The sequence below is a fragment of the Panthera leo genome, chromosome E1, assembly GCF_018350215.1.
Source record: "Panthera leo isolate Ple1 chromosome E1, P.leo_Ple1_pat1.1, whole genome shotgun sequence".
In the NCBI taxonomy this organism is placed as follows: domain Eukaryota; kingdom Metazoa; phylum Chordata; class Mammalia; order Carnivora; family Felidae; genus Panthera; species Panthera leo.
Window position 1 is genome coordinate 58,388,688 of NC_056692.1, and position 25,876 is coordinate 58,414,563.

At 59.7% G+C, this 25,876-nt stretch overlaps 1 protein-coding gene across 4 annotated transcripts in view; it reads right to left on the bottom strand.

The window, feature by feature from the left end:
* Window positions 1-25,876, bottom strand: part of RBFOX3 (RNA binding fox-1 homolog 3) — a 458,058-nt gene that overhangs the window by 290,757 nt on the left and 141,425 nt on the right. For all 4 annotated transcript variants that reach the window (XM_042917401.1, XM_042917398.1, XM_042917399.1 and 1 more), the window contains exon 2: window positions 23,677-23,840. The gene's annotated coding sequence lies outside the window, so the exon portion shown is untranslated. The remainder of the gene's footprint in view (window positions 1-23,676; window positions 23,841-25,876) is intronic.

Consider the following 25,876-nt stretch of genomic DNA (forward strand, 5'->3'; position numbering starts at 1 on the left):
AGTCGTGGGGAGCGGGAGGAGCGGAGCGGTGTTGTCCCACTCTGGGGTCCTACACACCTCACCGCACCCCAGGACCCAAGGCCAAAGCTCCCCTTAAGACCCCTCCCTTTCACCTCCACATCCTCTCAGAACCAGCATGGATGTGCAGCCACTGCCTCCCGTGTGCGCGGCCAGAGTGTGAACCCGTCAGCAGGAAACATAACCCAGCCCGATTGGGACACCTGCTTTCAGGGTGCTTCAGTCTAGGGGGCGCTCTGCAAGTGGGTGCAGCACCTGACTCGGTCAGCTTCTGAGACGCCCTCGAGCAGATTTCAGGGCTGGGGCTCCAAGATGCAGGGAAATTAAACTTCCAGCCTCAGCCCCGCCCCACGGGCGGCCGTGTCTACTGGTGGGAACACAGAGGTCATGCTGGCACTGTCCCTCCTCCCGTCTGCCGGGCAGGGCAGGAGCTGCCGAGCATCTCCACTGTACGGGAGGGCCAAGTGAGTTGCAGGGAAGTTGCCCGAGTCAGGAAGGGGAGAAGGGCTCAACCCAGGACTGGGTGCCCCGAGCCTGGCTTAGCCACCACCCCGGCTCCCCCACCTGTGACTCGTGGGGAGTTTCTTGCAGGCAGTGGGGAAGCAGTTGGAAGGCTTCCCTCTGTTCTGTGCTGTGCTGCCCATCGGAGCGCCCCCTGGCACAGTAGGGATGAGCCCTATCATGGGTCAGGTGCAGCTACAGGAAGGCGGGTGCGGGGGGGGACACGATTTGGACAGAGGCACCTAAATTGAAGCCTCTGGACATTACAGGAGATTGAATTATGTTCCTCAAAGGGACATGTCCAAGTGTTACCCCTGGACTCTTAGACTGTGACCTCATTTTGGAACATGAGTTTAGAGTGGCATGAGATCCAATGGCCAGCATCTTTATAAGAAACAGAAGAAGAGAAGGACGCACAGAGAAGGTCACATGACGACAGAGGCAGAGATGGAGGGACAAGGCCCTAAGCCAAGGGGCACCTGGGCCTCCAGAAGCTGGGAGGCGGGAAGGATCCTCCCCAAACCTTCACTTCAGGCACCTCAAATCTCAGGCTCCCAGCCTCCAGAGCTGTGACAGACTCCATTTCTGTTGTTCTGAGGTTACTGTTAACGGCAGCCCCAGGACACTGGCACGGACATACTCGAGGGTTGGGGTGAAGCACTTCCACTTAAAGCTGTGCCCAGAGCAGGGTCAGTACAGGAACCTGGTCTTGCCACCCTCTCCGCTGGGTTGGCAGCCCCTGCCTAAGGGACAGCAGCCGCCAAGATGCCCCTCGTGGAGGCTCTGAGGCAGGAAAGAAGGCCAGCACGATGGGAGTCTGGCGGTGGACCGGCTCAGGAGGACGCTCCGGGCGCCGGCAGGCATGCTCCCACTGCGGTCACTGCTGTGTCCCCCTGCCTCAGCCACTGGGGCGGGGCCGCTTTGCGGGATGGTGGGGTGGGGGGTGTTACCCGGAAGCCCGGGCCCTTCTCCCAGCCTTCCCTGAGTGGGGAGAGCAAAACAAAACCTCCCGACGCTGGTCCCACGCTGGGAGGCAGGGGAGGAGGCCCCGGATCCATCCTGGCACTGGGCTTCCTTTCACTCCCGTGAAGGAAATTAACATTTAATTACAGTAGGAGCAGAACAGAACACAGCCCGGAGAAGGCAGTGGGGACCTGTCACTCACCGCCCGTCTCCCTCCTCCGGCCCACCCACCATGCTCCTCCCTGGAGCTGGAGCCCACCACCCCGGCCTCCAACCTCTGCCAGCGGCAGCCCCTCTCTGTCTCCAGTGATGGTGGCGCTCAATCCATTTCAGGGAAGTCAGCAAGAATTTCCCAAGCCCTCCGGCCACCCCACCCCATGCACTCCAGCCCAATTTATGAAACAAAAACCATCCCGAAGCCTCCGATCTTTTCCACCCAGAGATATTTCAAAGTTTTGCATAATTGCCAACTAAGATCATTTTCGTCATTCAATCGCGGGTGAATATTCCCGCGTGCTTATTGGAAGTGCGTGCGCGCGCACACGTACACACACACGTGCGTGCTGTTTGCGTGTGGCCAGTGTAGACCCCACGGGGCGCCTCCCTTGGTGGACACTGCTTCTGGACGCCAGGTGGGCAGCGGGCCCCAGACCTCCAACGGCCTGTGCCCGCGGGCGTACACACAGCCTCAGGCTTGCACACGGTGGCAGCCGAGGGCATCTGGGCAAGAGTGGCCACGATAGGCCGCCCCAGCCCTGCCGGTCTGCAGCAGGGTCAGCACATCCCTGCGATCCAGCTCGCCCGCCTGTTAATTAATCACTCATTAGGCTAATCGCAGCTATCTCGTTTCCCACCAGGAGGGGAAGACATTAGCGCAGTGAACGCCAACCCCAAAAGCAAGTAATGGGCCTGCAGGAAGGCAGGAGGAAAAAAACCAGAGCCGGAAGTTTCTAAAAGCTGTGCGGGCCTCACAACAACGCAGACAGCGTGCGTGTGCGGGAACACTCTGAGCACAGGCGCAAGGGACGTGAAAGCCCACTGGGGTGTGCGACACTGTGCACCCTCCCTGTCCAACCGAGGGCGGGGCTGGGACAGAGACGGCTCCCGCTCCAGTCGCGAGCAGGTGACTCTTCAGGCCGAGACGGGAGGCCTGGGCCTGGAACAGGAGTGACTCTGGGACTGTAGCAAACAGGCCAGGGAGAGGGAGTCCCAAGCCGTCGATGCTGATGTGCTCATCCCACACCAGGGATTGGGTCCCGGGGTGCTGCGTCCAGGAAAATGGACCACCCCAAAATTCCAAGAGGAATCCCAGGTGCATCTGAGGGAGAAAAGGACCAGAGTACAGCTGTCAGCAACTTGCCACAGCCCAGGTGCCGGGCTGGTGAACAACAGAGCTCCAGGAGACCCGCCGGGGAAACCGCTTTGGACAAGGCGCTGTTTTTACGTGTAATCAAGACTAGTGTCAATGCCCGTGTTCGAAAAGATAGATCCTAAGAGGGAAGAAAATTTGACAAGTGGAACCTACGGTAAGGAAAGCCCCAAGTGGGCTTTGCCAAGTGAGGGCTGGTGGTCCTGGGCGGGAGGCCGGGACAGCCCCCTCCGAGGCCCCCCAACTCCCCCGCCCCCAGCACAAGGGGCCCCGCCTGAGCCCGAGGACGTGTTTCCCCCCAGGAGTTTCCGCCCACAGATAGCTTAGACCCTTCCCGCTGCCTGCCTGGTGTCATTAGGACTATTTGCTACCGAAATGCACAATTAGTGGAGGCCGTAATGATGTTCAGGTGTCATTTGCGAGAAATTGAATCCAAACACCTGGGTAGTAAATGAGTAAAAAAGGTATTAGGAAATTGGGTTTTAACTGTTTTATGCTAATTTATTCTGCTCAGCCATTAGAGTCAACCCGAAGCGGGGGGGACTGTCAGTGTGGCAACAGTCACAGGCAGAGACGGGCTGGGAAGAAGCTGTCACCTTCGCTGTGTTTGGAGGCCAGAGACAAGCACGCAGAAACGTCATCTGGGGGACGGGGAGGAAGTTGGCGCGGTGTGTGTTCAAATCCTCTGGGGAGACCAACCTTCTCACCTTGACTGCAACTCAACCGGGGGACCCGAACCAGGGGTGAGGCGTACCCTAGGATCAAACCCGGCGAGAGGGAAACCGTCCTCTAATGAGGTCCCTGCGGCCATCACAGGCCATTACACACGACTCAGGAGGCACCTACGGGACACCCGAGTTCACATCCCTGCTCTGCCACTCACTTGCCGTGAGACCCTGGGCAAGCCGTCTGATCCCCCAAACCTTCCCTCCACCGTCTGAAGACAGGTGTCAAGAAGGGCACCCACGTCATCTGATTGTCACGGGATGGCACGATAGCGTGTGTTAATACGTAAGCCCGGCATCGACGCCTGCCACGGGGGACCCCTCCCTCTGTGCCCAGAAGTCCCCTGCAACCCGGTAGGGGCCATGCCGTCAGCAGACCACAGGGGCACCTGGGGCCCGCACTCCCAGCCCCACGGAGCTAAGAGAGCCTCCTCTTACATCCCTGTGGGAGTGGGGGTGGGGGTGGGGGTGGCGCATGGGGACAGGAGCACTGAGCTGGGCCGGGCAGCCCAGCTCCCCGGGAGGTGGGCAGCTTTGAGCAAGTCGCGCTATCTTCTGGGTCTCAGATGTGCCGTCTGTAAAGTGGGGGTGATAAGGGGGGCTGCTTCGCGAGGTTGTTCGAGGACCCGAGTAAGTTTCTGCACCGGTCCGAGGCACAGACAACCAGCCACTTCTGGAGCATCCTGGGGCCGTGTGCTTTGCCTCCCTCGTGACCGGGAGCCGTGTGGCCAGCGGGGAGGAGAAGGGCCGGCATCTCAGCAGGACCACCCCCCTCATCCTGGGCTCAGCAGGAAGAGGGCAGGGACAGCCCATGGGAGGCTGGCGGGAGGCGGGGGTGTTGAAAAGAGAACGGGGACCGGGAGGGTGGGGAGGCCTCCCGCTATGCCCTTGATGCTGGGAAGCCTGCACCTGTACCGAGGTCACGGACGGGACGTGGGGCCACGGGGCGCTGCAAGAAAGTGGGCAGGGGGTGCAGAAACGTGAGGACGCGTGCAGGGCACGTGCGAATGTGCACAGGCGTGTGTATGTGTGGAAGTGTTTGCGCGGGGAAGACGTGTGCTGATGTGCGTGAACGCATGCTGACGTGTGCGCGGACGTGTGCGGACGTGTCGGTGCCCCTGCAACAACAAAGATCCAGAGCCTCCCCTCCCTCGAGGCTGCACTATCACGACGCACTCCACCCGTTCCCCCAGCACCTGGAACAAACAGCAGCTTCATAAGAAGGGGCGGGGTGCGGTGAGGGCCTCGAACCATGGCTGACGGGGACCAGCGACCTGACTCGGTCCCCAAGGGCTCGGGTCCACCATCCCAGAAGCCCTGGGTGGACAGCAGGCCACGTGCCCCGGGGAGGGGGCGCCCCAGGTCCTGGGGTGGGAAACCGACGGCTCTCGACCACCACCGGCCATCCAGGAGGGCAGTTCTCAGCTGCCAGCCTCACACCCCTCAGCCCCTGTGCACCCTCTGACCCCCTAGCCCTTGCTCTCAGAGGGTCAGCCGCCCCCAGGAGGTGACACCCACTCACCCCAAGCCAGGACGCACCATTCTCCTGGTCCACCCGGTCCTGCCTTCAGAGAAAGGCCAGCTGAGAGAGGGAGGGAGAGGGCTTGTCCCGCCTGGGGCAGCTCCTGCCCGGCCCCTCCTCTCTCATCTGAGAACACTGCCTTCCCCTGCCCAGCCGAACGAACCCTCAACCCCCAGCCCTGCAGAAGCCTGCCCCCAAGCAGAACGGGCCCCAGGAAGGAAGCCCAGGGGAGGAATTACCGTTGCCCCAGACAGCAACAGTGCTGGGCAGCCGAGAACTCAGTTGGGCCCTGCTCTCAAACAGGGTGCTCTAAACAAAGTCTGCACACAAGGGTGGCCGGGCCCTGTCCTCAGGAGGCCGGGTCCGGAGGGTGGAGATAAGCAACATACTAGCGAACAAATCCCCATGGTTTCTGACGGGCGTCTTGATGCCCAATGTGACATCATCAAGAGGGGCTGGCGGGGAGGAGAAGGCGGGGCCGCTCAGGCTGATCCCCAAATGCACAGAGAATTCATCGCGAGGTGAGAGTGACAGATTCCCTGGGCACCACAGCACCAGGGCCCCGTGCAGCCCACCCCACCGCCAGAGAGGACCCCCATCTCCCGACTGCACGGTCTCTGTAGCCCCCAGACCCGGCCGAACGCCTCCCCTCGGTGCCTCCAAGGCCTGCACCCAGGTTTTAAGTCCCCAGGACCTCTCCCACCACATCCCACACGCCTGACCCGCTCACGGGGCTCACGGGGACAGTGGTGTCACCTCTGCGGCATCGCAGGGTTCTGAAGCTGGCTGTCTGAGTATTCGTTCCCGTCTTGTCTGGGGCATATGGGACACAGGGGCAGCTGGAGGGGGACAACCAGGCCGAGCGGTTAGGACTCTGCCATCCACCCACCTCAAACGCCAGACTCCGTGTCTCTCCAGGAGCCGGGAGTCCTGGGGATCCCAGTGCAGTCAGAGCTGACAGGGGTTGATGGTGTGGAGGCAGCGGGAGCTCTGGGCTGGGGGACACTGGTGAGGGGTGGGGCCGTTCTGCATTCCGAGAGGGTCATGTCCCACACACTCTGGAGACTCCTGGTCACCAGCTCCTAAGGTCTGAGAGTAAGAGCCCTCAACACATGGCAGATACCGGGACACCTGTTCCGTGAAAGTGGGACATCCAGATTCTGGTGGTGTGGAGGGGACTGAAGGAGGAGGGTTATGGGATTCGGGGCCACAGTTTTATCTCCTCATTCAGCAAACAGGCTTTCTGTGCCGGAATCTGCCCCCCAAATTCTGGTGCTTCATGGCAGCCAATTGTCCATCAACATACAGACGGATAAACAAAATGTGGTCAATTCATACAATGGAATAGGGATCTTCCTCAACTTACGATGGGGGTACATGCCCACAGATTTGTCGTAAGTTGAAAACAGCGTAAGTCGAAAACGGACGCCACGCACCTGACCTACCGCCACAGTTCAGCCCAGCCTCGACGCGCTCAGGACACTCACGTTAGCCTACGGCTGGGCGAAAGCATCCTGCACAAAGCCTATCTTGCGATACGTGGGATTTGCTGAATGCCGCGCGGAAGGTGACAAACAGTGGCTCTATGGGGACAGGATGGCTGTCACCGAACCGGCTGCCGACCCCGATGATCGCCGGCTCACCGGCGGCCGGGCTCCCTGCCCAGCATCACGACCGAGGACCGGACCACGTGTCACCAGCCCGGGAGGAGATCCGGGTTCAAAATCCCGAGGAGGGTTTCCACTGAACGCGTGTGGCTTTCACACCCTCGCAAAGTCGAAAAATCGTCACGTCGGACCATCGGAAGTCGGGGACCATCTGAGTTGCTCAGCTACGCAGAGAAATGAAGAGTTGACATGCACTACATGCTCCGAAAGGCATGTTGGCCCCGTTTATGTGAAATGTCCAGAGTACGTGAACCCGTGGAGACAGAACACTTGCCAGCACGGGGGAGGGGCTGAGGGGTGGCTGCCGATGGGCCCTGCTGATCCCAGGGTCCCCCTGGGATGAAGAAAGCCCTCCGGGGCCAGGCGGAGGTGATGGCTGCACCACAAACACCACGAAGGCTCTAAGTGCCACCAACTCTGACTTTGAAATGACAGACAGTTGGTATCATGTTATATAAACTTTACCTCAATTTGAAAACGACGCCTCAGAGTCTCCTGCTCCCACTCGAGCCCAAAGCTCCATCCTCTCTGTCCCAACCCCGGCAGCAACTTCCCAAAAGGACAGTGGTCCATCCTTCCCCACATGACTGCCACGGTCTGCTCCCCAGAAACCACCCGCATCAGGTCCAGCTGCCGCTCCCCAGGTAGGGCACACGGGACTGCTGTACCAAGACTCCAGCCACCCAGCCTTACCTCCCACACTCCAGCCAGCCTCTGTCACCCTCTTAAAAAGCTGTGCCCTTTCTCATCTCCATGCCTTTTCTCTGTATGCGGTTCTCTAGCCACCTCTCTCTCCCCAGAAAACTCCAGTGCATCCTTCAAGACCCAGTTGAAAAGCCCTTGCAGTGGGTCCCCAAAGCATCTACCATACCTCTCCATAGCTCTGTCCTTGGCACAAAGGACAGATAAGCTACGGCGTGACCATCTCCTGCACGAGGCAGCAGGCTCCCCAGGGGCAGAAACACATCCTGTTCGCCTGGGACCCCTGGGACCTGGCACGGTGCCTGACACATCCTTTCGCTGCACAAATACCACGGGCGGCCTGGGACTCGGTGAAGAACGAGTAAGAGAGGAAAACAGTACGGAGGCTTCTCAAAAAACTAAAAATGGAAATACCATATGATCCAGTAACTCCACCCCTGGGTATTTGCCTGGAGAAAACTAAAACACTAATTCAAAAGGGTATGTGCACCCCCATGTTTACTGCAGCATTATTTAAAACAGGCCAGATGTGGAAGCCCCCCACGTGTCCACCGACAGGTAAATGGATAAAGAACATGTGGCGTGTGTGTGCGCAACGGGATATGACGCAGCCATGAAAAAGGACGAGATCGTGTCATTTGTGACAACGTGGATGGACCCAGAGAGTATTATGCTAAGCAAAATACATCAGAGAAAGAAAAACACTACGGGATCTCACTTATATGTGGAATCTAAAAAACAAAGCAAACAAAAGGCAGAAACTGACCCATAAACACAGAGAACAAAATGGTGGCTGCCAGAGGGGGAGGCTGGGACGGGCGAGATGGGCACTGTCCAGTTTCACGATGCGCACGTGCCCCTGCCTCCCAGGGAGAGCCAGCCGAGCTGGGAAAGGGGAGAGTGGAGAGAACAGGCCACCTCTCCAAACGGTCCCTCCTTCTTTGAGCCCTGGTGGCATTTCCAGGGGGAGCTTCACCACTGAAGAACCACAGCCCATGTCTACGCTGCACACACCTCCCATCACGAGCACACAGCTTGGGCACGCCCATGGCAGGCAAAACTTGCTCTAGTGGCTTGAATGGCACACCCCCCCCCCCCAAACCTCACGTCCACCCAGAACCTGAGAATGTGACCTGATTTGGAAAAAGGGTCTATGCTGATTCAGTTAGCTATGGATCTTAAGATCCCAGCTTTAGAGCAGGCCCTAAGTGCAATGGCTTGTGTCTTTATAAGAGAGTGGAGAGGGAGATCTGGATGCAGAGACACGGGGAGAAGGCCACGTAAAGACACGGGGGCACAACGCTGCACACTGCGGACTACCAGCGGCCCCCAGAGGCTGGGAGAGGGGCCCGGAGCAGATCCTCCCTTGGAGCCTCCCGAAGGAGCCAACCCTGCCCGCACCGGACCTCGGACTTCCGGCCTCCACCACTGTAAGACCACTAGACGTGTTGTATGAAGCCCTCCAGACTGTGGTAAGTTCGTTACAGGAGCCCCAGGAAACTGACAGACTTGCTAACATTCCAAACAATTCACCGTGTTCATTATCTGCCTCCTCCTTCTAGAGGGTACCTTCTTACGAGGGCAGAGGTTTCTGCCTCTTTATCCAGCAAGGGCTCCCAAGCTCCTACACACAGCCCACCACCTGGTGACAGATGAGTGACAACAGAGGGATGAATGCCAGCACACAGGCTGGGGGCCAGTCCGCCACACCCTGAACCCCGGCTCCACCATCTACCAGTCGCGTGACTTTGGGCAGGTCCCCGGGCCTCTCTGAACCCAGGGTTCCTCTTCTGTGGGGTGCAAATAACAACAGCCACTCCCCCGTGGCGCTGGCGTGTCTGGTACACGGTAACCCCCCATTGTTAGCCGTCAGAAATGGAGTCACTCTAAAATAAATCAACAGTGGGTCCCCATGGGGGCAATTACCCCTCCTCCAAGGGGGGGGGGTGGCGTGTCGGGGGGCCTGTCACACCGGGTGGGAGGGGTGCCGCAGCATCTGGCAGGCGGAGGGGTGGAGGCCGGGGATGCTCTCCAGTCTCCTCCCAAACGTCCACAGAGCCGGCTGAGAAGTCCGCAGAGGAGAGGAAGCAGGACTTCGACGCCGAGTAAAAGCGGGGACACCGAGTGACACATGTGGAGAGGCTGTGTTCCTAAGACGAGGCCAAGACCTGACGCAGTGGCTGCCCGGAGGTTCTACAGCCCGCAGGCAGGGGCGGTCTGACCCCCGCCTCCTCTGGAGGCACGAAGGCCACCACTATTCCCGCCACCGTCCCACAACCAGTGGCATCATCGGCGACAGGGACACGGTTTCCCAGGGCCACCCTTTAGATACGAACTCCTCCTGGCTTCAACGCTGAGGCCCCGGCAGCCTCCGACCACGGGAGGTTTGCCGCCGCCCTGCTGGGCCCAGGTGGGGAGGGCTCGTCGCCGGTGACGCACCGCAAGCCCCTCGCTCCCGCTGCGCCACAGGCGGGATGAGTCTCTTTCCTCTCGTCCAGAGCGCTTCCAAAGCAGCAGGCACGGTGCCGGGGAGACGTCAGCGACCGCCTGCAGAAGAAGGGACCGTCCGTGGCGGACGGGCCTCCACGCCCGCCCCGTGCACCCTGCACGGGCCGCAGCTTGGGGAAGACACCCGCCAGGGCCGAGAACGGGTACGACAGCAGGAAAGGAGCGTAGCGGGGCCGCGGACCTCAGCCCACAGAGGAGGCTGCTGGGCCGCCCGGGCCCCCCCATCAAAGCCTGGTACGTGTGTTGGGGCGGCCTGGGGACAGGCAACAGATTCCCCCGCAGACATCTGCCTCAGGAGGAGGGTGCTGGCTGCAGACTGGGGTGGGGGGAGCCCACTGCAAGCTGGTGACTGCCACCCGGGGGGGGGGAGAGGGAGGGAGGCGGCTCTTTTTATAGCAAACAAACAAACTGTTTTGCTTTAAGAAGCCAAAAAGGAAACAAGAAAAAGAAAGCAAGCGAGCAAGGAAGCAAGAAAGAGAGTACGTTTCTGCCAGCTACCGGGAGAGCACAAGGAGCCATCTGGGTTGGCCAAGGGGAGAAGGCCAGGAGCCAAGCACGCTGAGGCCAGGGCCCCCCTTCCGGGGCCCCTCGGACAGCCGGGCACCAGGTCGCCAGTGCCAGCCGGCCCCAGCGACGCGCCGGGCCCAAGGCCACGCTATGTGGGACTCACCCCGAGTCCTCGCAGGAGCCCAGGGAAGCTTCCCCCGTCTCCCAGGTAGAAGGGCTGGAGCCTCAGCCAGTCGGGGAGGCCGCCGGCCAGCACGCGGGACAGCACGGCGTGGCCCCTCCCTCCACGCTGCCGTCCGGCTGCCGGTCCCGAGCAAGCCCTGAGCGGAGCCCCCCTTCTTCCTCGTCCCCTTCCCCATCACCTCCATCACCTCCATCCTCCCTCTGGTCTTCCGAACCCTGAACCGGTTCACGGCGCTGTGACCCTCCACCGTGGCCTCCGAGGCCGTCCCTCACCGACGCGACGCGGGGCTGACATTATGTGTCCCTTCCCCACTCCCACCGTTCACGCAGTGCGCCGAGCTGCTAACCAGAGAGAGTTCCATCCCGTCACACACGGCATGGACTATTTATAACCCCGGAAACATCTTTATTATTATTTCTCTCCCCCCGCCTCCCCCCTCCAGAAACAATCTCACACGATCCTGAGTGCACGCCGCCGTGGAGGGCTACGGGGCTGCGGGGCCGCGGGCCGGGCGCTTCCTCCGGCCCTGCCCCGCGAGCAGATGGCAGCGTGGGCGTTAGGTACCAGCCTCCTGGCAATCGGAACATCTGTTCCCGTTAGAAAATGCTAATTGCCATCAATCAGGACAGCACCTACCCACATTTACATGCAAGCACACGCAAAAAAAAAAAAAAAAAATACATCTAAATTTCTTCAAGCACAACACTCCCTGCATGATAACTAGGCGGGTCTGTGCCTTCACCACATGAGAAGTAGCCAGGGGGGGCCAGCCCTCATCCAGAAGGATCCAACCTTGACCACCCCCAGCCTCTCCGGGACCTGCCCCTGGACCCACATCGAGGAAAGAGGTTGGGGAATCCCTCGGCCTCTCGTCTGCCCGCCCCGGGGGTGGACACGGGGTCGCTGGCTCTGCACCGCGAGGGTCGGGTCACCCGAACAGAACTCCTGCAGGGAGCAGACATTCCTTTGAGCTCTGGGTTTGCAGGGGCTGGCAACCTCTCTCTGAGCCTCGCAGAAACAACCCGGCCAAATCCTTCAGCCCAGGAGTCTGCTCCGTCTGCAAATCTGAGGGGTGGTCCAGAAGTCTCCCTGCCCTAAGTGCTTGTGCGGAGATGCTCTGCAGTTCTGGAATGTTCCAGCCCCAGGTGCCCTTGTGTAGCAGGCCAGGGGTCGGGTGGGACCACGCGCTCGTGGCTGTTCTCCGTCCCCTAGCCCTGGGTCCCTCGGGCCAGCACTGGGTTGAGACACCGAGTACTTCCCCAGACCTCGGTGATCTGGAACGCTCCTGGGAGACGGGGGAGAACTGCGGAGTGGTCTGCAGTGGTTCAAGATGCTGACGACATACCACAGGTGACGCCCTGCCAGCAGCCTGAGGGCCCTCCCGCTTCCAGAAGGTGGGCTCGGAATATCAGCCTATTCTGTAACAGGGAACGAGGATTTTCCTGAAAGCCCTTCCACACGCCCACACGCACACCCCGAAGAAAGCAAGCGAATTTGCTCATTTTTCTCCTGGACACGGGTGCTGTTGCCAGCCGTGGCTGCTACGAGGCCCAGGGACTGGTTTGAGGGGTCAGCTTGTCCTAACAAAAAGGGGTGTCTCACGGCCGATGAGTGAGGCCCAGGCTCCCTTTGCCTTGAGGATCGACGTCACCAGGTGGGAAGGAGGGCCTCCGGGGCTCCAAGCTGGCAGGTGGGGTCACAACCCGTGTTGACCACATCCCGACAGTGTAGAAACGGGGTCTGTGAACTGCGCGGCCCAGGCCCACCTTCACGCCGCAGGAGATGTGTATACAAGATGCATGGCGGGTCTGTTGTGGCATGTGGTTAAGAGAGCCGTGGGTCACCCCTCTCCCCGTCTTTAGTTCCCCAAAGCAAGGTGTCTTTGTCAGAGGTCTTAGGTGATGAACAGAAAACAAGGAGCTGGGCTCACGGAGGGAAGAGACGGAGAAGGAGAGGTGGGAAAATCTCATGCCGTGTTGCCAATTTATTCTTCTTTTAAGAAGGCCACTGTGCTCAGGGCCTGATACAAACAGGGAGGATGCTGGGGACACAGCCACATGCTGTCCGTGAAGTGTGTCCCAGCTGGACGCCGTGGCCAGCCTGCCTGGAAAAGGAAGGCTTGCAAACCCCACCAGGCACCTCCTGCTCCTGGCTGTTCCCCAGCTGCGAAGGTGGGTGGTGGTACCTGTGCCCCACATCGCACCCCCCCCCCCAGGCTCCGTGGCGGCCAGTTGTCAGGATCTAGTGGGACTTCATCCAGATCCGGCCCATGCCAGGCTCTGTGTCCTGTGGGCCACTTTAACCGGGCTCATTACTCTTTTTCTCAAAATTCAGTCTTTCTCTCCACTAAGGTCTTGGGAGTACTCCTGGGTGGAGACCTTGAGCGGGGTCTCCAGAGTCTGTCCTCCCCCCCCCTGGCCTCCCCCATCCTGTTCTCTGAGCCTCCGATTTCTCCTGCAGCCCAGGCCCGGCTCTGCCCCGTCCGAAGCCGTCGTGAAGGCATGGAAGTTGCACGTGGCCAGAAGGAGCAGCTGGACAGTCACCAGCTGTGGGAAGGCGGGGGAGGGGGGAACAGGAGCCCACAGAGAGGCAATAATGTGGGTGGGACAGCCAGGACACAGGCAGGGGGCAGGACAGGTTCCGGGGGGCGGGGGCCAGACCGTGGAAGTCAGAGTCAGATGTCACAGGCCCCCCCTCAGTCCCGACCGTCACTCCACAAGGTTCCTCTGGCATATTTCCACGTCCCTTCCTGGCTTTCCTCCTTCCTCTTCTCCTTTCCCACATCTTAGCTCTCCCGCCCTCGCGCGTTTGCCGAGTCCTGAGAGCTGCCATAAGCCTCAGCTCAGCAAAGAAACACAACTGTGATCGTCTGCCCTGACCACCCCGATAAGATCAAGAACGGATGAAGTTTTCAAAATCATCTTTGCAATATTAGCAATAACGAGCAATGAAAATAAACAAAGACTTCCAGAGAGAAAGAGGGGAGGGGCAGACGGACAGACAGATGAACAGACACCCACACACATACGTATACGCGTAAGAGACGCACGGAAGAACGGACGGACGGACGGACGGATGGATGGATGCACACGTACTTGGACGGATGAAAGCTACAAGGATGGGCGAGTGGATGCACAGATTGGTGGACACACGGGTAAGTCGTCTGTACACCCTGCCCAGTGGGGAATGGGCAGGGTCTGCCACAGAGGAAAGGTGTGCAGACACAGGTCTGCTGTCACAGACCCATCTGGTGGTTCCTCCGTCACACCTAGAGGGCCACATGTGACCCATGATTCAACTGTTCCCAGAGTTAGGGGAGAGCATTCCAAGAGGTACAACTAAACCACCGTCCAAACGCTGTATCCGGGACGTTCTATGGAAAGCCTTTCGGGAAACCTACCGCGTGCAGAGCTTGGGGGGGGGGGGGGGGGGAGGGGAACAAGGCAGCAGCAGAAGCCGGTGCCTTAAAACCCAAGAGGAAGGGGGACGAGCAGAGGAGGGGAGACAGGGACCCAAGAGAACCTCCATGGGCAGAGAATGAAGGAGGGCAGCCCCAGAGCCCGCTGAGCACGCCTCCCAGGTGCCCTCTGCACAGGGGGAGGGACAGCACCTGAGGACAGAAAGCAGAGAGGGTGAGGCCGGGGCCATGCCAACCTGGTATCCCTCCCAGGGGGCCGTTCCCCCAAACCGAGGACGACGGGCAGGCCTTCAGGGACCCTGTGGAGACAAACACAGCGGCCGTGCTGTTTTGGGAGAGAGATGCGTACCCTTAAAAAAAAATTACTGTTTTCAGATCATTTACGATTCACAAGAAATTCCAAAAACAGTACAGGAAATTCTTACGTACCCTTCTGTTACAGGCTGAACTGCGTATCCTCAAAACTCACATGTTCAAGCCCTAACCCCCACAGCACCTCAGAATGTGACCATATCTGGAGACGGGGCTTTTAGAGGCCATTACATTAACCCACCCGTGGCTGGTGTTCTTTTGGAAGAGGAGATCAGGACACAGACACGCACAGGGGGACGACCCTGTGAGGACACAGGGAGAAGGTGGCCGGCTGCGAGCCCAGAACAGAGACCTCGGGAGAGATGGCCCCGGCCACCACCTGGATCCTGGACATCCAGCCTCCAGAACCGCGAGGCCACCCGGGCTGTGGTCTTTGTTACGGCAGCCTCAGCACAGTAGAGTCCCCCGCACATCTGACGTCACCGAGGCACGTTCTCGAGGCAGGACCCGCTCTGGGCATGCTGGCCCATGTCACAGCCTATTTGAGATGTGACGGGTACCCTCTCCAGTCAGGCCTGCTCAAAGCACCTGTGGTGAAGGGCTCTGTACGTTAAGGAACGGAGATGCCATACGAAAGGGATTAATGGGAAACACGGAATAAAAAAGACAAGATACAAAGCCCAATTTCTCACGAATGGATCCACGAGCTATGAAGTCACTCTCATAAACGACTCTCTGTGCTTATTCCCAGGCCCTGCCCTCATCTTCCAGGGACCAGGGGCAGTGGCTCAAGGGCAGGCTCTGTCCACAGACCTCACCTTGAGCAGCTCTCTGATTTGTAAATTTTTGTCAACGTTGATTTTTGAGAGACAGACAGAGACAGAGTGCCAGCAGGGGAGGGGCAGAGAGAAAGAGAGACACAGAATCCCAAGCAGGCTCCAGGCTCCGAGCTGTCAGCACAGAGCCTGACATGGGGCTGGAGCCCACGGACCATGAGATCATGACCTGAGCCGAAGTCAGACGCTGAATTGACTGAGCCCCCCCAGGCGCCCCGAGTAGCTCTGACTTGGATCATTCGAGACAGGCGTGCTGAGCCAGTGCTGTCCCCAGAGAGCCATGTGGGTTCCAAGCCTGGACGACCCCGGCCGAATCCTTCATCTGTGGCTCAGCTTCCTGGGGGGAACTCGGCTCATCGGGTTGTCACGAGGATTCACACGGGCGACACACGTCAACCTAGCGACGGGAACCTCGGGTGGAGGGTCCGCGTGCACGTGTCACCCCAGGACACCCGCCTGACTGGTCTCCACGCCATCGATACGTCAGACTCTCCAGGCCTCCCTCGTGAAGGGGTCCCAGGACGGCGCTGTTTGATCTTTCTTGAACTTGGGCCTATCTTCTGATGGCTTCCAGGGCCTTCCGTAACGCTGACATCCTGATGAAACCCCACTGGTAGCTGCGGGTGGCCACACCCCACGAGCCTCCTGCACCTCCAGCCGGCGGCGCTCAGCAGTGCCCGGCGACACAAGGTCACTCAAAAACGCCATCTGTCCAATCTCCACCTCCTCTCCCACCCCGCGGAAGCAGAGAGAACTGACTCTGTCCTGCCTGTGTCTTCTCTCCGACACGCGCACACACAACACGAAAGCTGGGCCAGTCCCCACCTCTACCTCTAAAGTGATTTTTCTTCCTGAGACATTTGCTGACCCTCCTTGTCTGCTCTTTGCCCCACAGAACACAGATGTCTTTGAAAGCGCCAGGCCTAGGGATAGTTAATGTATCCTTGCAGACTGGATTAAAAGAAAGAGTTTTCTCCCAAACCATAAAAACCCTTGCTTGTCCGTTTGTCCGTTCACTGCCAGCCTGCGTGTCCATGCAGAGACACAAAGTGAGGGTCCCACGGAACCAGATGGGTGCCCGCCGGGCAGCGGGATCAGCCAAAACAGTGACCCACAAACCCTCATGGCCCCCGGGGTCATAAGCCAGTTTGAACCCAGAATCGGTGACATGGGACCGGCGTGTGGCTCCGCCTGGGACATCTTTAAGTCACACGTTGCACACAGCAACTCTGGGTGACGGGACCCCTCGGGTCCTGCGTGCCCACGGGTGTCGACGAGCATCCTGGGGCATGAAGAGGGTCCCTCCCTCCCCTCCGTGCACCTGTTGACGGCAACAACCGTTTCCCAGCTCAGCCTGGAGACACGGCCCTTATCCGGATGTTCAGCCTCTCGCGGGAAGACGACGAGCCGCCATCAGGAACAAAAGTTTTCCCAGGAGGCCACCTCACTCACGTTTGACTTTTGCATCCGTAAACATCAGGACAGCTTGTCCCCAGGCTCTGTCTTCCGCGTGTGTTCCTCCTTGTCCCCGGTGCCGTTTGGCCCTCTCTCTAGTGTCCTTGTGCCCCCCCCCCCCCCCCCCCCCGTTCTGGATTCTCACTTCTGCGACTGTCAGCTTGGCTTTATTCCTCCTGGGCCCTGCCGGCCTCCTTGGTCTTCTGAGCCAGCATGTTCCACAACTGTAGCCCGACCGCGTACAGGGTCCCACTGGCTCCCCCGGGTTTTCCCCCCTCACCTTCCCCCTCCCGCCTCCTTCCTGCAGGGAGACCCTCGCCAGCAAAACAAAACCGTGTGACCCAGACTTGGACCAAAAACGGTTCATTTTCAGGCCTAGATTTGGGGGGAGGGGGAGGCTGGCCTTTTAATTCTTGGTTTCTGTTCTCAAGACCGCTGTCAACAGTGGGATGGCGGGAGGTGGGTGGAGAAGAGCAAGTCGGGGACACAAGAAAGGCTCCCAGCCGATGACCACGGGGCGCCGGTGCCTCCTGCTGTCGTTAAGGAGGATCTGTAAGCTTGGGGAAGGGTTGCATTGAGAAGGCTCGTCTTACAGCTCGGGGTCATGCTGGCCTTCACTTCCTGACTGGCCTACAGGCATCATTGTCTTTAAAAGGACAGACGAGAGGGGCGCCTGGGTGGCTCAGTCGGTTGAGCGCCTGACTTCGGCTCTGGTCGTGATCTCGCGGTTCACGAGTTCGAGCCCCGCATCGGGCTCTGTCCCGACCGCTCGGAGCCTGGAGCTGCTTCGGATTCTGTGTCTCCCTCTCTCTCTCTCTGCCCCTCCCCTGCTCGTGCTCTGTCTGTCTCTCTCTCTCAAAAATAAATAAACGTTAAAATGAATAACAATAAAAGAACTGGTGAGAATCCTAGTGTCTGAGTGGAATCCATGGGGCCAGAGGCAGTGGGGGGACAGCTCAGTGCCTGGGCTCACTTTCCTCCCAGCAGTCTTGGGAGATGCAGTAGGTAGGATTTTGTCCCTCTGACCCCCCGAACCCATGCATGTGATCTCATTTGAAAAGAGGGTCTTTGCAGATGTGGTCAAGGGTGAAGATGAGAGGAGGTCCTACTGGAATGGGGTGGCCCCGACCCAACGGCCGGTGTCCTCACCGGACGAGGGAGATTTACAGCGCACACGCACAGAGGGCATCACCATGCGAAGGCACAGGGCCAGGCAGGCACAGAGCGGAGGAGACGCCACGTGGTGATGGAGGCAGAGGATGACACGACGGGTTTACCGGCCAGGGAGCGCCAAGCACTGCCGGCGGCCACCAGCATCTGGGGGAGGGGGCGCGGCCCCGCTGACACCTTGACTTCAGACACCCAGCCCCCAGCACTGTGACAGGATCTGTTTCTGCTGTTTTAATCCCCACCCCCAGGCTGTGCTCCCGGGTCAGGGCAGCCCCAGGGCCGCCTCAGGGTTCACCCTCCCGAGGCTGCGGGCTCTGGGGCCGCGGGGACCAGGCCCGCTCCCGCGAGAGGGCTGCGGGCTCTCCAGACGACTGCCATCTGGGGAGGAACAGCAGAGCCTGCCTTCCAGCACCAGCACTGAGGCTGCATCTGGAAACTCTTCTCACCTTTAATTGTTTCTAAATGCTCCAACACACTGAGTGACTAATGGGCTCTAATTGGACAGCTCCTGGGGCGGAGGGAGGGCAATGCTCCCACCGGGCGCCTGTCCAGGACCCATCCAACACCCCCCCCGCCCAAACCAGGGCAGCTCACTCACAGGGCTCCAAAGCCACCAGGAGAAAACACTGTCCTGCTCTTCTGTTGTCTTACAAATGTCTCACCAGTGCCCACAGTAGTAGGTTTATCCTTCAACCAACACAAATGGGGCAAAGAAAAGGAAAGCGGGGAAGCCAAATGCAGGTGGGATGAGACATCCCCGCTGCCCCCAGGTTTGTGAGATCTGTCTGGGACAGACACAGGGGCTCCCAGAGACAGAGCTGCACGAGTTCATTCCATGGATGCTAAGGACAGCCGGGAAGATTCCAGCCACGGCTAAACCATGGAGGAAGGGGAGGGGAGTAGGGGAGGCAGGAGGGAGGGCTCCAGGTCCCCCTCCTCTCCCTTCCTCAAGGGCACATGCCCGGAACCTGTTCCAGAAACGAGGATTAAAGCTGATCTCGACACCCTTCCTGGATCCTCCTTTCCAAAAACGTTCAGCCATGAAAGAAAGAGGAACCACGGATGTTCCTAGAAGGATCCATGTCTCCACAGATTGGCTCAAGCTACGGTCTTCGAGAGCAACTGTCGGGTACAGGAGGAAGTCAGGTGCCCCTGCGAGAAGGCGGAAACACCACGGCACCGTTCAGGTGGCCTTACCAGCTCCACCAGCAGCACCAGGACCTCCTCATGCGTGGCAGGAATGTATCAACTCCAAGTGTCAGAAAAACATCCCATTAGCTTCTGGCGTAACTAGATAAAGCCACGCTCTCCCTCTCCCCACCACGGGGGAGACATTTGCCTCGATGCTCTAGAAAGCTCCGTGTGCATTAATATTGCTGATGCGGGCAGCCTCTGCTTCTGCTTGGCCCCCCGAGGATGCCATGTGATGGATTCCAGTTTAACAGCTTTTAAAAACAAGCAGACAAGAGACGGGGCGTGATGGATGGCACAGGAAGCGCGCCCATTCGGGGATGATTTATGGGAAGTTGCATGTTGCAGCTCCGGGGTCCGTCCCCAAGCGGGGGGGACGGCCGGGGTACACAGACGGGTTCTCGTGCTGAAGGGGGGCAACGCCTGACGTGCACCAGCTGCACAGTTATGACACGTTCGCCCTCTGCCCCAACACGAGCGCAGCAGCCCCTGCTCTCGGGCACACGCCGCCCCCACGTGTGGCCGCGTTTAAAGGAGTTGAAGCGGTACCTCTGGCCGGGCCAAAGCCTTTCTTCTTGAGCAGGAAGCGTGAGCTCTGGCTGGACCGTCTCCGCCCCTGCAGGTTTCAGGGGCAGCCTCTGAGGGGCCAGAGGTCAGGGCAGAGGGCCTTGTTGTGTCTCAGCTTCCAGAACAAGGGCACCCCCCCCCCCCCCCCCCCCCCCCCGCCCCATCCAAAAGCATCTGGAGGAGGAGGAGCCTGACACAGACGGAGGCCGGGTGGTTGTGGTTCCGAAGGATTCAGAGAACGGCAAGGGGGAGGGAAGAGGGCCGGACACAAGAGCCAAGATGCCCACCGTGAGTTTCTCCAGGTCACGGGTAAGCGGGCTCCCCCCCCCCCCCCCGGGACCTGAAGCACCGATCTGCCCCAGGCCTCCACCACTGCACACAAGAAACGAATCTCATTTTGTAGCAGGTTAATTTCCCCCATGTTTTCAATAGGGACTCAGCATTTACTACACAGTAAAACCCAAACTGAATCCACGTCGGAAGGATGAGCCTTAAAATGGGACCTAATTCATGGGACGCTTTCCAAGGCAGAAGAGGGGTCCCCTCCCCGCCAGCAAGGACGCCCCTGCAGTGATGGGGAGCTGTGTGCACTACATGGCCCCGCAGCCCCAGGGGATGGACCAGCCCCACGCGCCGCAGCATGGGCTCCTTCGGGTTCAGGCCTGCACTGACCTTGCCCATGACTGACCCCGGCGACCACCGTGGAAGGCGTGCGGGAGCGCCTCACGCCCTCTCCCCCTCACTGGCTTCCCCCAAACCTCCATCCCCCAGCTGGCTCTCCTCCTGCCAGCGGAGGCCAGGGCACGCTCCACCGGGCGTCATGAAATCACGGACCGGGGGGCCTCTGAGAGGGGGAGGGATTGGGATGCCTGCTGCCTCTCCCGATTTTCCTTCCAGACATCAGAGCTCGACGCACTGGGGGCCCGGGGGTGGGCCCGGCTCCCTCCGGAGGGCCTGTCTGGGTCCCCTCGAGAACAGTGGCTGGCACACCAGACCACCGCTCCGTGGGCCTGGCCTCTCCCTTCGGAGACCCACCAGTCGCCTGAAGTGGACTAAAAGGCAGAACACAGCCCAGCTTCCTCTGCAGGCTTCAAACTGCTCGGCACAACAGGGACACGCGAGTCTCCCCTGGTGCTTTCTTTCCCCTTGACCCACCCCCCGCCTCCCCCCGGGGAGGAAGGAGACTCCGAAGCACATCGCCCATTCCACGATGTCAGAGTGTGCCTTGGCATCAACGAGGGAAGACACAGCTCCAGGCCCAAAGGGACTCGCACAGGCCCCACTGAGCCCCGAGTTTCCCAGACCTGCCAGCCGGGACCAGCCAGTCTGGTGCTTTTGGCTGTGACACCCCCAAGAATTTACCTTTTCACACAAAGCTGGGCCCTGCAATCACCTTCAAGGAAATGCATCTTCTCAGGGGTCACCTGCCCACAGGAGGTCTGCACTCTACTGCTCTTTCCCCGGGGCAGTGCCACGGGCACTTGCTTAGACCCAAGATCCTGAGATTTAGGGGGCGGTGCATGACCCCAGGGTGGCTTGGCCCGCACTGAGGTCAGCCCCAAGCTGTGCGTCCACTATGGGTGGTTTTATGGTAGCACTGAGGGGACCCCCGGTCCCGAAGGATTCTGAAGGTCCATGGGATCGAGACTTTTGGAACGGTCGCGTGGCCTGGCTCCCCTGCCCAGCACAGGTGCAGTATATGACTTCCCTTCGCAGGCTTTCTAAGGGGTCCCCGAAGGTCTAGCAGTGATGTGACAGAATCATTTCCGTGTAGAAAGGTGGTTGTTGAAAATTCTCATCTCAAACACATCCCCAGACCCACCCTTCACATCCTGGGTCCGTGGCATAGCCCCCCCCCCCCACCTCCCTGGGACAAGCAGGAACCTCCTTATGGTGGCCTTGCTTCTGCCCTGACCTCCTTCCCCAGCCACTCCCCACACAGAAGGCAACGTCATCTGCACACAACTCGAGTCTGCTGATTCAACCCCTTGCTCAGAGGCCTTCCGTGGCTCCCACCGTCGTTTATTTTCAAATTTCTTAATGTTTAACTCATTTTTGAAACAGAGAGAGAGAGATACAGACAGAGCATGAGCAGGGGAGGAGCAGAGAGAGAGGGAGACACAGAATCTGAAGCAGGCTCTAGGCCCTGAGCTGTCAGCACAGAGCCCGACGCGGGGCTCCCACTCACGAACTGCAAGATCATGACCTGAGCTGAAGTCGGACAGCGGTTCCTACCATCTTTAAGACAAAACCCCAAGTCCTTACCCCTGGCCTAAAAGCTTCTGCAGGTAGGCCCTACACCATCGGCCCTATCTCCTCCCACCCCGCTCCCCCCTGGACCCTGGCAGACCAACCTTCTTGCTACTTCTCCAACATGCCTCAGGGCCTTTGCACTTGCCAGGCCCTCTGTCTGAACTGCCCTTCCCAGGGCTCGGCTGGTTCCCTGCCTCACCCCCATCAGCCTCCAGGGCCTGCCCGGACTGCCCTGTGGGAACAGCAGCCTCTACCACCCTCGATTGCCTCTGACCACCCTTCTTCACAGCCTTATCGCTACCTGAGATGTGCAACTCGTCCCCAGCAGAGGATACACGGCAAGGACTTGGCTTTGTCGCTACCAAGCTGCAGCCTCCACAACAGAGTCAGCGAGTATGGGTCAATGACAGCACACGGACCAGTCGGGACACAATCAACCCTAGGCAAAAAGAGGGCCCCCAGACACCCCGAGGCAGAGGGGGAGCCCATTTGGATCGTGGGAAGAAAGGCAGCAGTGCGGACCTGGCAAGGCTCCCGTACCTTATGCAGAAGCTGACGGCATGCACGCTAAAGGGGTACTGGAGACACCAGCCTGTGTCCTCGGCTCTCTGCCCAGAATTCCTATGGGCATCGTTTGCTCCACCCAGAAAAGGGTCAGCACAGAGGCGGACTGCCACGCGGGGCCCAAGTCCCTCCTGCCCGGCCTTGGATGAGCCCCACCCTCCAGTTCTGTGCAGTTTCTTAGTGGGGACCGGGCTGCATTGACCTTCGTGGTGATGTAATAACCCTGGTTATTGCCCCTGGTTCCTGGGAGGTAACCTCTAAAACCTTTGGAACTCCCGAGGGATGGGAACGTCCTCTGTTATGCCCACACCCGACTTCACGCTGACTGGGTGACTCTTGAGTCCTTAGGCAGAGGGACCCTGACTGGAGAGCTGGAGCTTTCACTGCCCCGCTCAGGGGAGAGAGGGACAGGGGACAGAGTCCAGTCTTGGGGCCAATGACATAATAGGACTCCGGTAAAACTCTGGACACTCCCAGCTCAGGCAGCTTTGTGAGGGGAGAGCACGTGGATGTGCCGGGAGGGTGAGCTGTCCTGACCCTGCAGGGTGAGGGCAGACCTGGTCCCATCTACGTGTGTCCCTTACTACGGAACCGCAGCCGTGGGTGTGGCTCTTAAGTTCTGAGAGTCAGTCTAGCAGATTATCAACACGGAGGGTCACGGGAATTTGTAGCCGGTCCACCAGAAGTGCCAAGTGGCCCCCAAGACTTGTGGCCGGCGTCTGAGGTGGGACAGGCCCTGAGCCTGCGGGGCGGTCTTTCGCTAACCCGCTAACCCTGGGGTCGTGGGGTGAGCTCCTGGTACAGCTCAAGTGTCACGGAGCAATCGTCCGGTCCCCTCTGGAGCCAGGTGGGGACACCAGAGCCGCTGGCCGGGCTGCAGGGAAATCTGGGCAGGGGAAGGGCAGACCCGACCTCGGCCTCCACGGCAGTCTGCGCTGAACCCAGACGGTGGACGCTGCGCCCCGCCCACCTTCCTTCCTGGGAGGATGACTCTGCCGCCAGGCTGACGCCTTTCAGGTCACAGACAGCAGGCACTCCTTACCAAGTCAAGCCAGCACATTCCTGGGCATCTGCCCCAACGCTCCCCATGCCGACCCCGAGGCCATCCCGACCCTGAGGCCACGAAAGACGGAGGAAGCAGAAAAGTCCCCAGCCTGCAATCCCCTTGGGTCAATAAGCTGTTTCTCAATCACAAATGCAACCTCCTCCCTGAAGGATCGGTGTGGTGGCCGGCGGCGCCTTACCTGGTAGTGGTGGGTGAGGTCTGTTTGGCTGCGGCAGGGAGGTGACCCCCTCCCTGTGGGATTCTTTCTGGAACGTTCTGGGGTGGAAGGCTGCTGGGAAATACGGGCGGGCGGGCGGCGTCTCGGCAGGAAAAGTTTCAGGTTCTCAGAGACAGATTCTCAACCTGAAGGAAAAGAAAAGGAAAAGACTTAAATGCCTTTGAAGCAAACATCTTCTTTTTGACATCAAAGGAGCACGGGTGTTAGCAAACAAGAGAAGAGGGCGTGCCACACGGCAACTGAGGCAACGGGTGGCTGCCTGAGGTCACACCCCAGGGGAACGCGAGGGGAACCTGTCTGAAAACAAAGCGTTGGGACCCCATCGCCAAAGGGCAGCTGGGCTGCCCCTGCTGCTCCATCGGCCCTCCCCGCCGTGATGCCCCCTAAGTGCTATTTGCCCCCCTGCCCCCCTCGCCCCCCAACGCTGACCCCACCCCGTCCGCTCTCGCCCGTCCCATCGCTTCCTGCGTCACCCACTGCAAACTCCAGGGCCCATCACTGCCATCGTTCCTGAAACTCCCTTGTCCCTCTCTTTTTGAAAGGTGGTGCCACTCTCCCACCGTGTCCTATGTCATTGGGAGGAAACACCCAGAGCTGCTACAGTGACCTACAAGCCAGGCGAAGCCAGGTTTGGACACCCTGACGCTTACATGAATCGCCGGCCGGGGGTGGGTGGCGGGGGCGGGGGCAGGGCTGCCTCAGACGACAAAGGCAAAAATAACGCTGCAGGGTCTCGCTGGGGCCATGGGTGCACAGCTCCCAGGTAAATCCTGCTCTGCCCACGGGACCCTAGGCATGGCCTGCACCTCCTGCAGTCCCAGGCCTCCTGGCTGCCCCGCGCACAAGAGCGCCTCCCCCTGACCACGCCTGCGCACCCACGTAACTGTGTAACTGCGTGGCTCGCCCCTCCCGGCCTGGGGATGTGCGGTAAGGTGGCCAGCCCCAAGCAGCACACCCTGTCAAAACTGACGGCCATCCCCTTGGCACTCCCTCCTCCTTCGCCCCCTGATCTTCCCCCAGGACTTCACAGCTGCCACCCCACAGATGCACCACCCTGAAATGCAAGCACCCCGAGGGCAAGCACTTGGGACCCCAGTGCCTGGGATGTGCCTGGCACCCGGTCGGAGCTCACTCAGTATGTGTCACGGGGATGGATGGATGGATGAATGAATGAATGAACGAATGAACGAATGAATGAACGAACGAACCCCCACCCCTTCTTCTCCTCCACGCACACGTTCAGGCTTCTGTACAAGAGTGACCACTGTCTCCCTGCAGCCCGAATTCCCAGGAAACACAAGGGGGCTGGTGGCTGCTGTTTTGGATGGGGGGCACCTGGGCCTCGAAAGTCCTTTCTTGGCTTAATTCACTCCAACCCTGTGTGCGTGCCATCGGCGGGCAAGACAGAAACACCGCTGGGGACACCCTCTCTGGCCAGCCCCGAGGGACCGGCTCTGGGGCAGAGTCCTGAGTCAGGCTGGCCAGGAGGGGCTCCCCCCAGCCCGCCTCAGGGGAGAGACTCCCACTGGCATGTCCCCAGAAACCCCACAACGGAGCTTTAAAAAAGAAAAGACTACCAGTTTGTTTCTCTTCCTAAAATCCAGTCACTTAAAAGGAGAACCACCCACATGCCCAACGGCAGGGCCAAGCTCCCAGAGGGAGGCCCAGGCACCACGTGGCTTTGCAGTGACCGCCCATGCCACGCACGGCACCGGGAGCTGGGCATCGGAGGGAACGGAAAACAGCCCCGAGCTCTGTGAGGCCACTTTTCAGTGGGAAAAGCAAGTGTGTGATCTGTGGTTCTAGGTCAGTGCTAAATGCAGTGACAGAGACGGCTGGGGGCAGGGCCCAGGTAAGAGAGGAGCCAGGTGGACGCAGAGGGCCCCAGGTACAGGAGGCTCCAGGTGGTGACCCAAGCTGGTGGGGCGGAGAAGGCAGGTAGGCAGGCTTGTCTTAGAACCAAATGCTTGATTCTCAGCAGCGGGCACAAAAGGCGAGGGCTGGAGTTCATTCTGCACCAGACCCCCTGGAACAGGAGCAAGGTGGAGATGTGACAGTGCCCCTGGCAGGTAAACCCACGACGGAAAGGTGGAAAGGTGACAAGGGACAGGGAGCAAAGACGGGAAGGGGAGAGGGGCAGTACAGGAATCCAGAGAGACCC